This window comes from Zootoca vivipara, chromosome 7 (assembly GCF_965207765.1).
Source record: "Zootoca vivipara chromosome 7, rZooViv2.hap1.1, whole genome shotgun sequence".
NCBI lineage: Eukaryota > Metazoa > Chordata > Lepidosauria > Squamata > Lacertidae > Zootoca > Zootoca vivipara.
This window is the reverse complement of record NC_142590.1, coordinates 21,462,373-21,475,888: the sequence shown is the minus strand read 5'-3', so window position 1 is coordinate 21,475,888 and position 13,516 is coordinate 21,462,373. Positions and strand designations below refer to the sequence as shown.

The 13,516-nt window shown below is 43.5% G+C and overlaps 1 long non-coding RNA gene across 1 annotated transcript; it reads right to left on the bottom strand.

The window, feature by feature from the left end:
* Positions 1-6,716: 6,716 nt before the first annotated feature.
* LOC148685001 (uncharacterized) lies at positions 6,717-9,131 on the bottom strand. The gene is made up of 2 exons (XR_015950904.1): positions 8,802-9,131; positions 6,717-7,007 (listed from the first exon to the last, which is right to left on the bottom strand). It is a non-coding gene; the product is annotated as an uncharacterized LOC148685001 (long non-coding RNA).
* Between the last annotated feature and the right edge of the window lie 4,385 nt (positions 9,132-13,516).

Here is a 13,516-nt window from a genome sequence, read left to right as displayed (position 1 = left end):
TTCCAGCTTGTCAATATATTTCTTAATTCTGTAAATAGTCAGAAGAGACAATTGCCAATAGAAGTTGCTTTCAAGCCTAATTGCCATGTTGGGGGGGGGCAGGTTTCGGTAGTAAGGGGAGCTGGTGGAGAGAGAAGAACTGAAAATCTGCCCTCTTGCATGACAAATAGACATTAATAATAATTCTCATTAGCACGTGGGGCTACCTTTGACGGTGACTCAGAAAGTAATCCCGAACACGGCTGCCAGACTGGTGACACCAGTCTTAAAGGATCTACAAAGTGTCATTGCTGACCTTTAAAGCCCTAAATGCCCCATCCCTGTGTACCTGAAGGAGCATCTCCACTCCCATTGTTCACCCTGGCACTGAGGTCCATCTCCGAGGGCCTTCTGGCAGTTCCCTCACTACAAGAAGTGAGATTACAGGGAATCAGGCAGAGGGCCTTCTCGGTAGTGGTGCTCCACTCTGTGGAATACCCTCCCATGAGATGTCAAGGAGATAAGTAACTATACAACTTCTTAGAAGGCAGCTCTGTATAGGGTATTTTTAAATGTTTGATGTCGTATTGTGTTTTGACTTGTTGCAAGTTGCCCAGGGTGGGTTGGGTTGGGTTACCCAGCCCAATTGGCGGCAAAAATAAATAAATAAATAAATATTATTAGTGATACAAATTGGAACTGAGAGAGCGCTCACAGAAGATTTCCAGGGTTGTGACTGAACTAGGGCTACCATACATCTGGAATTCAACAACTTTTGTGACTGGATTTTCACTTTTGAAATATGGCAGCCCTAGACTGAACCAGATAGGTAATGTCACTTCAGCAAGCACTCGTATTACAAGTTCACTGCTTTCAAGGCAGTTGTGAGTGGGGTTGGCATACTTCATCCCTGAGATCTATTTTGCACCTGTATAAATATCACAGTATCTCAGGAGAGCAGGCAGCCCCACTTGCCCCCAAACTTATATAAATGGCAGGTCTGTGGTGGTGCCCAGACTGACAGTTCACCTATCTTAGGTCAACCAGCTGAAGATTCATTGCAGGTTTGAGTTTGGCTGGATTTCAGAATCGCCCATGCCTTTGATGTCTTTAAGTATGCAAACGAGCATGAACAAAATTGGATGGCAGAAGAGTCAGGCATAAGGAAAAGAAAGCACACGGTATTTGTTTACAGAAGTCACTGCTACAAGGTGTGATGGCACGTAGCTGAAACTAGAGAAATTAATGGAGTCTCTCAATGGCAATATTGGGACGCAGGTGGCGCTGTGGGTTAAACCACAGAGCCTAGAGCTTGCCGATCAGAAGGCCGGCGGTTCGAATCCCTGCGACGGGGTGAGCTCCCGTTGCTCGGTCCCAGCTCCTGCCAACCTAGCAGTTCGAAAGCACGTCAAAGTGCAAGTAGATAAATAGGTACCACTACAGCAGGAAGGTAAACGGTTTTTCCATGTGCTGCTCTGGTTCGCCAGAAGCGGCTTTGTCATGCTGGCCACATGACCTGGAAGCTATGCGCCGGCTCCCTCGGCCAATAATGCGAGATGAGCGCGCAACCCCAGAGTCGGTCACGACTGGACCTAATGGTCAGGGGTCCCTTTACCTTTTACCTCAATGGCAATAAGCCATAATTCATCTATGGAACCTTTGTCTCTGAATAAAAGAAGGAGAGCTCTGTTGACTTCAAGACTGGCTTTTGGTCTTTCCAGAAGGGCTTCTGTGGGAAACAGAAGGCAGGACTGTATAGAACCCGCGGTCTGTTGCAACAGGGTTTTTCTTATGCTCTCATCTTCCATATGGGGGCAATAATATCGGCTTACCTTCCACAGCAGATTGCCAAGATAACGTGGAATGCTTTGGAGACTCCAAAGTGCTATTTAAACAGCAAGCAGCATTAGTACACAGGGCCCTCAACTTTGCCCGAGGAGATGGCATAAATGTAGGGGAAGGATTTTGCCCTTTCAGATCCTGCATGCTCCTGAGGAAGGGGAAATATCTCTAATTTAACTGGTGCATTTTCATAAGACTATTCCCCCCCAAAAAAAAAAATCATGAAAAGGGGATTGACACACCTCACACAAACCATAAAATCAATGCACTTGAACAGAGTCCAGAGTCACATTTTCATCTTTTGAACTCTGATTGATTAGTCAAAGAAATCCGCACAGGGTACCATCTAATCTTGTTAATTAGTTGCACAGATCCAGCTCCTGTGCCAGAGAACAAGAGCAGGTCTCTTTAAGACTCAGAGCAGCAACTCAGCCTGACCCAGAAGCTTTTATAGGATCCTGGGTTGTCCCATTACAAGGAATGGACAAATCTGTCAATTTCCGTTCTCCACATTTCTGCTGCAATTTGCAATTTTAATTTTAGAAATATCCTCATGGGAATTAGTCAGCATTTTAGTCCTAATAAACACAATTTTATAAAACACATATTTTTGCGAGCATTTTCCCTTCTCTATGTTTCCCGTTTCTATGTTATTCTCACTAATATTTAGGCTTTTGTGCATATCTCCTCGTAATATATGCATTTTTGTACATATATTTTAGTTGGAAAAGTGCAATTGAATTTTGGTTCACATAATTCAGTTGAAGCAGGGCTGCCATACGTCCGGTATTCGGCCCTTGTAAACAATGTCCGGGCGGAAATCACTGAAAAGCTCAACAACTGCTGAGCCTGAATTTTCACTTTTTGAAATATGGCAACCCTAAATTGATATCCAGGGCTATAATACTGTGCATATTTATCTGAGGAGTAGCTGACACTGAATATAGTGATACTTACTGTCAGATAAAAATACATAAACTTCTACTGCACAACAGAAAATTGTTTCTTACCCTCTGGAGCACAAGCATGGAGGCAAAAGCTGCAATTAAAAATTCTGCTTCTCAAGTGCAATGTGAAATTTCAAGCCCAAACCTTTAGAGGTTTTGGAGTTCCGAACCTGAAATGGCTTGATTCCACTTGATTTTTAAAAAAACAAAAAATAGAGGGAAAATATAATCTAGGCATTAGTTTGGGGGGGGGGGAAGGGAAAAAGGGGGGGAGGGAGGCTGATGCTGTTGTTCATCTGACTGTCCTGTTCTCCCGTTGGTAAGCACGCTGTAGAATAGATTAGCCTGCTGGTGTAAAATCACATCCAAAGCAAAAATATCAAATTGGCAAAATTAGTCATTTTTAGTGAAACAGTTTTCTAGGTCAAGAATTACTTGCTGAAGATGCAGCATTATAAATGGACTTCTTTAAAACCACTTGTACTACTGGTCTGATAATTCATTTCTTTCCAAGGGAACACTTTACAGTCTATTAGCAAGAAAGAAAGATTAGGTGTGCATTAATCAAACTTTTTCAGATGAGGAGAATCATGCATACTACATCCAGGAATTCCCCGTTACCATTTTTCAGAAGCTGTATATAATCAATATTTCAAATATATCTACTTTGTCTTCTATCACGGAGTTTGAGATTATCCCTTCATCAAATGGGGAGGCTATTCAAGAGGCAGCTAGCCCCTCCTTGTCTTTCCACAGTAACATTTGAACTGGGCCACAAACCTACTATTTATTCAAACAAAAATCCCATAAGAGCAGATCAGTGCAAACTAACTGCAAACTATTTGGCTAAAAAGTCCTTCACACTGTCAGACCCCTTGTCTGTGGTCATGAGGGCATGAGGGGTTGAACACTCCATGCTATTTCTGCAGCAGGAGTCCTGTCTCTAGCATTCTAGAGCCAACCAATCAGCATGAAAGATGATCTTTTTAGCCACTAAGAAGGCTTCTCGCCCTTTGTGCTGATTGGAGCCAAGGAGATGAGTCAGCCATTGAGGATTGGCTCCTAGGTCACTCTGGAGCAAGCACACATGAAGAGACATTTTTTTTCTGAATGCTCTGAAGCTAATCAATTAGAAACACAACGTGCTTTGGTTTCAAGATAATGGTGTACAAATTCTCTTACGTACAAAGGAACCTCAATGAAAACGCAACTTAAGTCACTCTGAAATAAGACATTGAAGCATGCCTAATCATTTGCCAATGTATGAGCACAGGAAATAGTAGATCTAGCTTAAAAGGCAACACACAGAGATGGCTTCTGCTAGAGGAATGGGCTAGTAGAATCTGAACCAATATATTTAAATACCAGGCTTTTTAAAAGTAGAGCAAAAACTGCATTTCTGCTGCTTAAAAAAATATGATTGCTTCCAACACTTAAAATGCAAACTGTTCAAATACTTGAGAGAGCAATGATCACCCAATCCCATGTCATTTCCCGTATGTAAAATCAACTAAGTGGTGTGCTATGGAGCCATGAGGCAGTGCCAGCAATGCTGCTCCAGGAACGTTAAGAATAAGCCTCAAAACTTGTAAGCTTGATGAGGAATGCAAGTGGATGTTGGATTATTACACTGGCAGCAATTCTGGGGCAAATGCTTCATGAACAGGTAAAAAACTATCAGGGCAACAGGATGGCAGCTCTACATTTTCTTTCTAAGGTGTCTCACACTTGTAAAGAATCTATGAAAGTTCAGTCATTAATTTTTAAGAGGGTTACTGTGAAAAGCAGCTAACACACACACACACACACACACACACACACACACACACACACCAATCACAATCCCCATTACTATTTACGATAATCCAACACAAGCCTGGTACTGAAGTCTTTTTCCTTTACAGAGCTAGGGGAAATCTTTCTCAGTAGTACTTGCCTCTGATATTCTTTCCTTCCCAATATGTGCCAGGGACTCCTGTTGATATCAATGGCACGTCACTCACGTAGAGCGAGCCGAAATGTCAAAGGTGAGCGCTGCTGTGTGGATCTGAGTGGAGTTATTGACTTTATCTCTCCCCATCAAAGGCTGATCCCTTCATTCTGTATTTCATCTGAGGCTTACAAGGTCTGCTTCCTTACTGCATTGTGCCCTTTGAGTGTGAGTACAGCTCTGCCAACTCTACTTCTTCAGTTGGTTGAAGACTGAGATCAGTGCCTCTCCTTACCTCCATCTCCCTCCATCTCTGTCTTATAAAGCTGAACCATGGAGCCAGTTTTGAGTTATTTATGGTTTGCATTACAAAGAGACTGTGTGGCAGAACCTTCATGCAGTGCTTGGTAGTGCATGTCACCATGATAAAAGAATCATACGGATTAGACCACAGATTGCTTTTGTGCTTTATTTCTAGCATAAGAGGAGATCCATCTTTGAAGTTTCCTTGGCACTGGACATGTCATCAGTAGAAAGAGTGACTACGTAACTACCATAAAATTATAATGCAGATCCAGCTGATGACATATTGGTCTAAGTCTCTCATATTCCAGTTTGAATCCCAGATGCCATATTGGCGTGCATCAATAGCTCCCTATGTTATCTCACTCATCTTTTTTTTCAATTGCCCTTCATGAGGCTGAAACATTCAGAAATTGTTCAGAGAGCTGAGGAAGCAGCTCCCTCGGCATAATTCTGCAGAAAATATGTGTTGAAACCACACTCATTTGAGCCACCGGTAGGATCACATCAAGCTGAAACTGTAAACAAAGTTTTGTCTCATGAAAGTACGGCATCAAGATTTAATTGTGCAAAGTTGGATTTAAATTGTGGCTTGGGTCCTGGGGGGGAAAAATGGAGCCCCTTGTAGCATAAAGGGTGTACATTTTTCCTGCTTCCTTGGGCATGCATGTAATTTGTACTTCATGTTTCCCATGCTGCACTGATCCAACCTATAATGGACACTTTATGATGCTCGAGTCAGGAAGAGAGCAGAGAGAATTGCTATAGACCCTTCGCATCCTGGTCATCACCTGTTTGATTTACTCCCATCCGGACGTTGGTACAGGACTCTATATACAAAAACGTCAAGGCACAGGAATAGCTTTTTTCCTTGTGCCATCAAATTGTTGAATCTATAGTTGTGGGCGAAAGGGCATGGTGGTATGGGGTTTTTCGCTGTGCTGTTGTATTGTGAGGGGAATAGTGTTTGTATGAGGTACGTTTTTCTTTACATTGCAATGTAGTCAAAGCAGAATTCCAAGTATGGTTGATACTTGGCCAATAAACTATTCTATTCTATTCTATTAATGGCCAGGGCAAGGAAAAGCCAGATCAGTTCAATTGTGACTGCTCACCTTAGTAAGTAAAAAACAGTGTCAAGTTGGTGGGAGAAAGGGGAGATCTCTGCAGCCTGTAGTGGGAACTACCTAAAACATTCCTACCCAGTCCCACACTGTTAACCTATTATTGGGGTTGCTGCCATTGTGGCAACAAACACTGACAGTCCAGGGCACCATCAGCCTTTAAAGCAAGGGGAGTAAACTGATGGCCCTTCTGATTTTATTGGTTTTCAACTCTCCCATGTGCCCCAGCCAGCATAGCCATTGGTCAGGGATGATGGGAGTTGTTGCCCAGCAACATCTACAGGACCAGTGGTTAGCTACCTCCCTCCCATAATTGGCTTGCTCACAGCCACATGAGAACATTGCTATGGGCGGCAACTTTTATCATAGTGAGCAGCACTTGCTAGCTTTGGAGAGTTGGGTCTTTTGGCTAAATGTAGTAATCATATGTTTAAGTCATAGTTTGGGCTAAAAGCAACTCACATTCTATAGCCAGGAAGTGGCAAAATCCAATGCAGGGAAATTCAGAGATTCAGTATTTCAATTCCAGGGCTGCCTTTGTTACTGCCAGCTATCAGGGATGTTGCTACTATGAAATGCCTGGTCTGGACCCTGTGTGAAGTAGAAAAGCTTTACTAAAACAGTCTTGAATAGTTACAGTTAAACATTTGCAAGTTATGAAGTAACACATTGCTATTTAATGATCTTGTCATGTGGCCCCGTCTTCTTTTTAGTCCTTAATACAGTTTCCTCTCTCTGGTCCCAGAGAGAGATCCTAAGCTTGTTCATCATTGTGGAGCTTCACATCTACAACTATCACTGCTGCTCTCAATCGTTGACAAACCATGCTAAGCTGGGTCTCGGTGCTGAGTTTTCAGGTATCTTCTTCCTGCGGGTGATAGACTGTTTCCAGAAATGAGTCATTAATTAGCCTTCACACTGAAATGGAAATTTTCAGCCTCTCCTTGCCGCATTTGTCCAAGTGGACCCTCTCTTTTGTCTAATGCAAATCTCCCTCTGTAGCATTTTAAATACAATGCATTCAAACCATTAAACTTTTATATATTGAACAGGGGACCCTGGGAGATTTGGTATATAATACCAACACAATATGTTTATGGGAGTGGCTGCTGAGACCATATAACACCAGTTCTGAAAGACCTACATTGGCTCCAGGCAGTGGAAGACAGGAGTGCCTGGCGTGCTCTGGTCCATGGGGTCATGAAGAGTCAGACACGACTAAACAACAACATGTTTCCGAGCACAATTTAAAGTGTTGGTGCGGACCTTTAAAGCCCTAAAAAGCCTCGGCCCAATATACCTGAAGGAGCGTCTCCACCCCCATCGCTCAGCCCAGACACTGAGGTCCAGCTCCAAGGGCCTTCTGGCAGTTCCCTCACGGCAAGAAGCAAAGCTACAGGGAACCAGGCAGAGGGCCTTCTCAGTAGTGGCGCCCGCCCTGTGGAATGCCCTCCCATCAGATGTCAAAGAGATAAACAACTACCTAACATTTAGAAGACACCTGAAGGCAGCCCTATTTAGGGTAGTTTTTAATGTTTGATGTTTTATTGTGCTTTTAATTCTTTTAATTTAATTAAAATTGGAAAAATGAGAACTTGCGGGGGTGGGGGACTGAAGTTGACATATTTAGCCATCTCTATCAGGTAGTCAGCATCACAGCTTCCAATTACTCCCTAGAACAGTCTTCCTCAACCTGGTACCCTCCACAATATGCTTTGGACTACAATTCCTGTAATCTCTAGTCATTGGCTAGGCTGACTGGGGCTGATGGGAGTTATAGTCCAAAATGTCTATAAAGCTCCAAGTTAGGGGGAATTGCTCTCATAAAGAAGGAGAAGGCTTGCACACCCTCCAGCACTTTCCCAATGAAAATAGGGACGTCCCATTCAACAACAACAACAACACCAACACAGTGGTACCTCGGGTTACAGATGCTTCAGGTTACAGACTCTGCTAACCCAGAAATAGTACCTCGGGTTAAGAACTTTGCTTCAGGATGACAACAGAAATCGCGCGGTGGAGGGAGGCCCCATTAGCTAAATTGCTACCTCAGGTTAAGAACAGTTTCAAGTTAAGAACGGACCTCCAGTTCTTAACCCAAGGTATCACTGTACCCCACCCTTCTTACTGGGTTGCCCCAGCCACTGTGGGCAGCTTCCAACATATATAAAAACATAATAAATCACTAAACATTAAAAATGTTTTGTTCAGATGTCTTCTAAAGGTTCTATAGTTACTTATCTCCTTGGCTCGGGGGGGTCACATAAATCTATATCCTCTAAGATTTTTCTAATGAAAATAGGGGTGCCCTAAGGAAAAGCGCGACATTCTGGGCTCAAATCAGAAACTGGGGCGGCTTCTTCTGTAAATCCAGGACAGTCCCTTGAAAATAAGGACACTTGGAAGGGCTGGGCTTGTGTGGTAAGATGCATGAGAACTTGAAAGCATCATCATCTTTTTTCTCCGTCTAACTTCCATATCCAAATCCGGACTGAGGAAGAAAATGTGCAAAAGGGTAAACAGACTTTTAGAAAACCCACATTCAGCCAAAGGACTAAATGTGAAAGCTGTCCAAAGTTAGCAGTTGCTGTCATAGTGCAGAATGTCAGCTTGGCTTCTGTTTGCTAGTTATTACAGATAGGTGAGGCTTTCGCTTTCTCCACAGGCTCTACTTACCAGGAGCAGCTGATCAGGAAGGAGAATGTCATAAAGAGAAAATCTCTCCCCAAGGATTCATTGGTTAGGCTCCCTCAATGGCTGTGATTTTCTCCGTCCAAAGAGGGAGGCTTTAAGCTGTTATCGATGTGGTCGCGTGAAAGCCTTGGCATTGAGAGACATTTTCATCTTATTATCAAAGCTGCTGGATTTTTCATCTTTTCTCTCTGTTTGTGGTTAACAACTTAGAGAACAAATGGAGAATGGGGAGAGGGGGAGGTGGGAGGAATGGGAGGGGAAATAAAACAGGAAAGAGAAATAAATCAGTTGATTCTGCTTGTCTAACTTGCTTTTTTATATATATATATATATATAAAATATATATATAAAAAAGCAAGGCAAAAAAACCCACCACCCTCTGGAATCACCAGTATGTAATGAGGACCGATGCTTTGCAGCATAGCCTGTGTTGGCGAGATTACGTTGTCCAACTCCACTCCTGCCCCCACCTGGCACATGTCTGAACTGCAGAACAACAACGCCAGAAACTTCAACAGCGTTGCTGAAAGAGAAGAAGCCAGCTTTCCATTTAAAGCCATGTGTACAGTACAGTTTATATATACTGATATATTGTGCCCCACCTTCCTGAGAACCAGACAGGCAGGGAGACTGGGGCACAAGGCGCAGGGCAGGGAGAAAAGAAATCTTTTTCTTCCTGGCAAGCTCTCTAATTTGCTACCGTGTCCCCACTTTGGGTACCACATGGGGCAATCAATCAGTGGTTGGGCTTGCCTGCAGGCACTTAGGGTGTGAGGCTCAAAGACCTGGCAGGGAGCAGCTGCTGCTGCTGCAACACACAGCCTTGTGCACTTAATCATAAAAGTCATTTCTGAAATGTCTGACGTGCCTGGTGGTGTTTGCAGAGGGTGAGCTGACCCCGCGCAAAGGAGCCAAAGGATTCAGGGGTTTTAGACAGGCAAATTGGGTGCCTGAGGGTCATGTGAATTGTTTGGGAGAGTCAGTGTTTATTTTTGTAAGCTTCCTTAATTGTACCGCAAGATGAACAAGAATATGAGAATGGAAGGGAGGAAGGAGACAAAAGAAAGTTGTATAAGGGATTAAGCAGAACAGAAGCCGATGCAATGGTGTGCAGTAACTTTAGATCTGTTCCATTTTCATTCATACCTTAAAGGGTGTGAGGAATTCCCAATAGGCCCTTGTAGGGCTAGAAACCAAATTCTAAGGGGTTTGGGTATTGTTGCATCACCCTTGAATAATAATAGTTTTCCAGCCAAATCTGGATGCAAACCTGAAAAAACACTTTGCTTTAACATTTTCTTTTCAGCTTGCCATCACTTATCAGGCTGTCTTTGAATCTTGTAAATACATTTTTTATTTCCCATCTGAGTTTGTCCTTCTGTTTGGCAAACATTGATTCCCTCCCATGTTATTTTTCCAGTGAACCTTGAAATTAAAATATATCCTTTCTTTCTGTTTGTTAACTATTCCCCGTACAAGTCCTTGCACTCCGCATTGTCAGAACTTTGAGGGTAAGATGTTTGCATAAATTGTTGGCTGCTTCAAAGGCGGCAAGGCCACAGAAATACTCTTTTCTGTTGTTTTTTGTCGATTGCAGATAAACAACAGCTTAAAAAGAATATTTTAGAATAAAGAGCCAAAACGTTATTCCGTCAAGGAAAGGAGCTTTTAGCTCCTATTTGTTTTAATAGAAGAGTTACACAGATGCTTAAAAGCTCTCCCACGAAGATCAATGGAACTTACATTTTGGTTATATCAAGCCTTCAGTTTTAAATGTATTTCAAATCGAAAGGTCAATTGGTAAGAGATTTGCAGTTGTGTTCTCAGCTGGATTATCACAATAAGTTTTAATTGGGTTAATATTTTATCATCCTTTCTAGGAGATAAATATCAAGAAAGAAGTATGTTTTCTATTACTAATTAGGCAGAAAAGAAAGCATTTTCAATAATGGAACCAACGCTTTAAAGGATGATAAACTAAGAGGAACTCCTTAGATATATTTGCATGCTTAGCTAGCCTGATAAAAAGAGTTAGAAAGAGTTTACCACCAACATAACATTTAGTTAAAGGAAACACTCCATAAATTAAAAAAAAAGAGTTGCTTTCACTGCAAGCCATAAGGTTATGCATTACACTGAGAAAGTGTAACCGAATATGTGCAAAGGGTAAAAGGAGCAGGTAGTAAATTGTTTAAAGTGGTGGGCATCATGTAAAGTAAGGTCATTACAAATGGATTCTTCTGGGGTATAATAAACTATGAAACGGAAAAAAGGTTAATTGACAAAATGATACTCATCTAATGCTGTGTCTGCAGTGGCAATTATGGCAGAATCTATATGACTGGGGTCCTGCCATATTGACAGTTAGGCTTCCTTAAAACTGTTCCAGTTATTTCCTCAGTCTGTTTTTAACTATGGTAATGAATTATAGATTTCCAAGCTAGCCCAGCTCAGAAACATCTGCGACTTCTACCACTCTTGCGTTTGTGTTTAGAAAAGGAAGCTGGGGATAGGGGAGCAGACTACAGAATGGGAACAAACACGGAGACTTTGAAATAATAGCAGAGTGTGAGGGACTGCCTGGCACCAACACCCCACTGCCCCCTGGGATCAGGTCCTTGGTCAGCAAGCAGGCTGGGGGCAAATGGCTGGGAGATAGTTTGTTGGTAGCAAGTCTTCAGAGTTCTTTATAACTCCAGAAGAAGGGAAGGGGTGAGGCAGGGAGGGCTGGGCCAGAGTTGCATTTGAGCCAAAGCCCAGCAAAGGGAACGTGTAGAACAGGAAATCAATGGGCTGGCAGAGGCTGCATCCTTTTCCCACAGTGGCCAACCAGATGACTATGAGCAGATACAGTTTCAATATAAGAACACACGCCCAGTAACTGAGTGATGGATTCCCATCTGGGGAGAGGAATGTGAAGCCTCACTCATGGCAAGCCTTTGGGCCCAAGTTACTTGGAAGCCGGGGTATTAGGAAGGTGAGTTCCTTCTGGAAGGGATGGGTGTAGAGAAGTGAGCAGGGGCCTCCCAGTGTGTGCATGGCCAGCCAGTGATGGACCTACATTTTGGGGGCCCTGAAGCTTTGAACTGCTTTGGGGGAACGAGGTCTGGATAACCACTGTTGCCTTCTTCAATGGGGTTGTTACACGACAGATCACCACAAATGTTCTGCGAGTTTTCGCTTCTGGTATCCACTTAAGGACTTTCACGAATTCATTGTTATTCCTCCGGGGTCTTAACCTCTGTTGAAAAGGGGCAGAATAGCCCCAGCAGAACAGCCAACTCACCACAACACTCCATCTCTACAACATCTGTGCTACTGACTCTCAGATTTTGGGATTGATGAAATATGTATAACAAAAATCAATCAATTTGAGTCATGCAACTCAAGTTGGGTCTACTGGACCATTTAAAGGGGGGGGGGAGAAGCAACGTGGACTAAAGTTTTGTTTCTGGGGCCCCCTGGGAATAGGTGCCCTGAAATGTAAGCTTCGTTCATTTCACAGTCGATCCGTCTCTGAGGCCAGCCCCAGAATTTGGGGAAACCTTGGGTGTTTATCCACCTCCTCCATGCTGCTGTCATTTCCTGCCCACATGTCGGCCTCTTTCCACTTTGGACCCAACCCGCACAGCCAGAAGGAACATATAAGGAGACTAGTGGTTGCGACACCTTCCCTTTTCTCCCATCACTGCTTGGAGGGGGTTGGTGAAAAGGCAGCAGCAGCAAAAAGAGGAGCATCAGGGCCTGGGGGCTCTGGTAGTTGGTGGTGGACCCCGTCCTGGAGTGTCAGCCTTGGCAAGCGCCCACTGATGTCCCTCCATGATGTCAGCCCTCATGCGCTAGAGAAGTAGGGATAGGGTACCACTGAGTTCGGTTTTGTTTTCAGTGTCTCCGCTCACAGGGTGCCTCTAGACTGCTAACATTTTGTGAGAGGGATTCAAGTGCATCCTGGAACTTTGGATTTGTGCAATGGAGCAACAAATCTGCCATTTTGTCATTGGAAAGTGATGGGGGAACGCTTTGTAAAGTGTGGGATGCACAAACAATTTTTTAAAAAGGTTAATGAGCCCTCAGCCTGAAAGCAAGATGAGCGCTGCAATCCCATAGCGCCGCAACTATGGGGTTGCGGTGCTCATCTCGCTTTCAGGCCGAGGGAGCCGGTGTTTGTCCACAGACAACTTTACGGGTCATGTAGCCAGCATGACCTAACTGCTTCTGGCGCAACAGAACACCGTGGCGGAAGTCAGAGCACAGAGAAACGCCATTTACCTTCCTGCTGGAGCAGTACCTATTTATCTGCTTGCACTGGCGTGCTTTCAAACTGCAAGGTTGGCAGGAGCTGGGACAGAGCAACAGGACATCACAGGGATTCGAAGTGCCAACCTTCCTATTGGCAAGCCCAAGAGGCTCGGTGGTTTACACCACAGCGCCACCCACGTTTAACGGGGAACCATGTAAGCATCCTACGAACAAATGCTCGCTGTCGTATAACCACCCTATATGCAAATCAGAATGAACAGTCAGTGAAGACCAGACATTGTCTAACCGCTGCGTAAGCTATATGAAATCACATCAGGATGCGTATTGAATAAACAGGTCATCTCAGGCGCATACAAAAATGCCAAAGTGAAACATTTTTAAAAAGAACAAAAATAATGTTTAAAAACTTTTTTAAAAACCTAGTTTCACACACCACT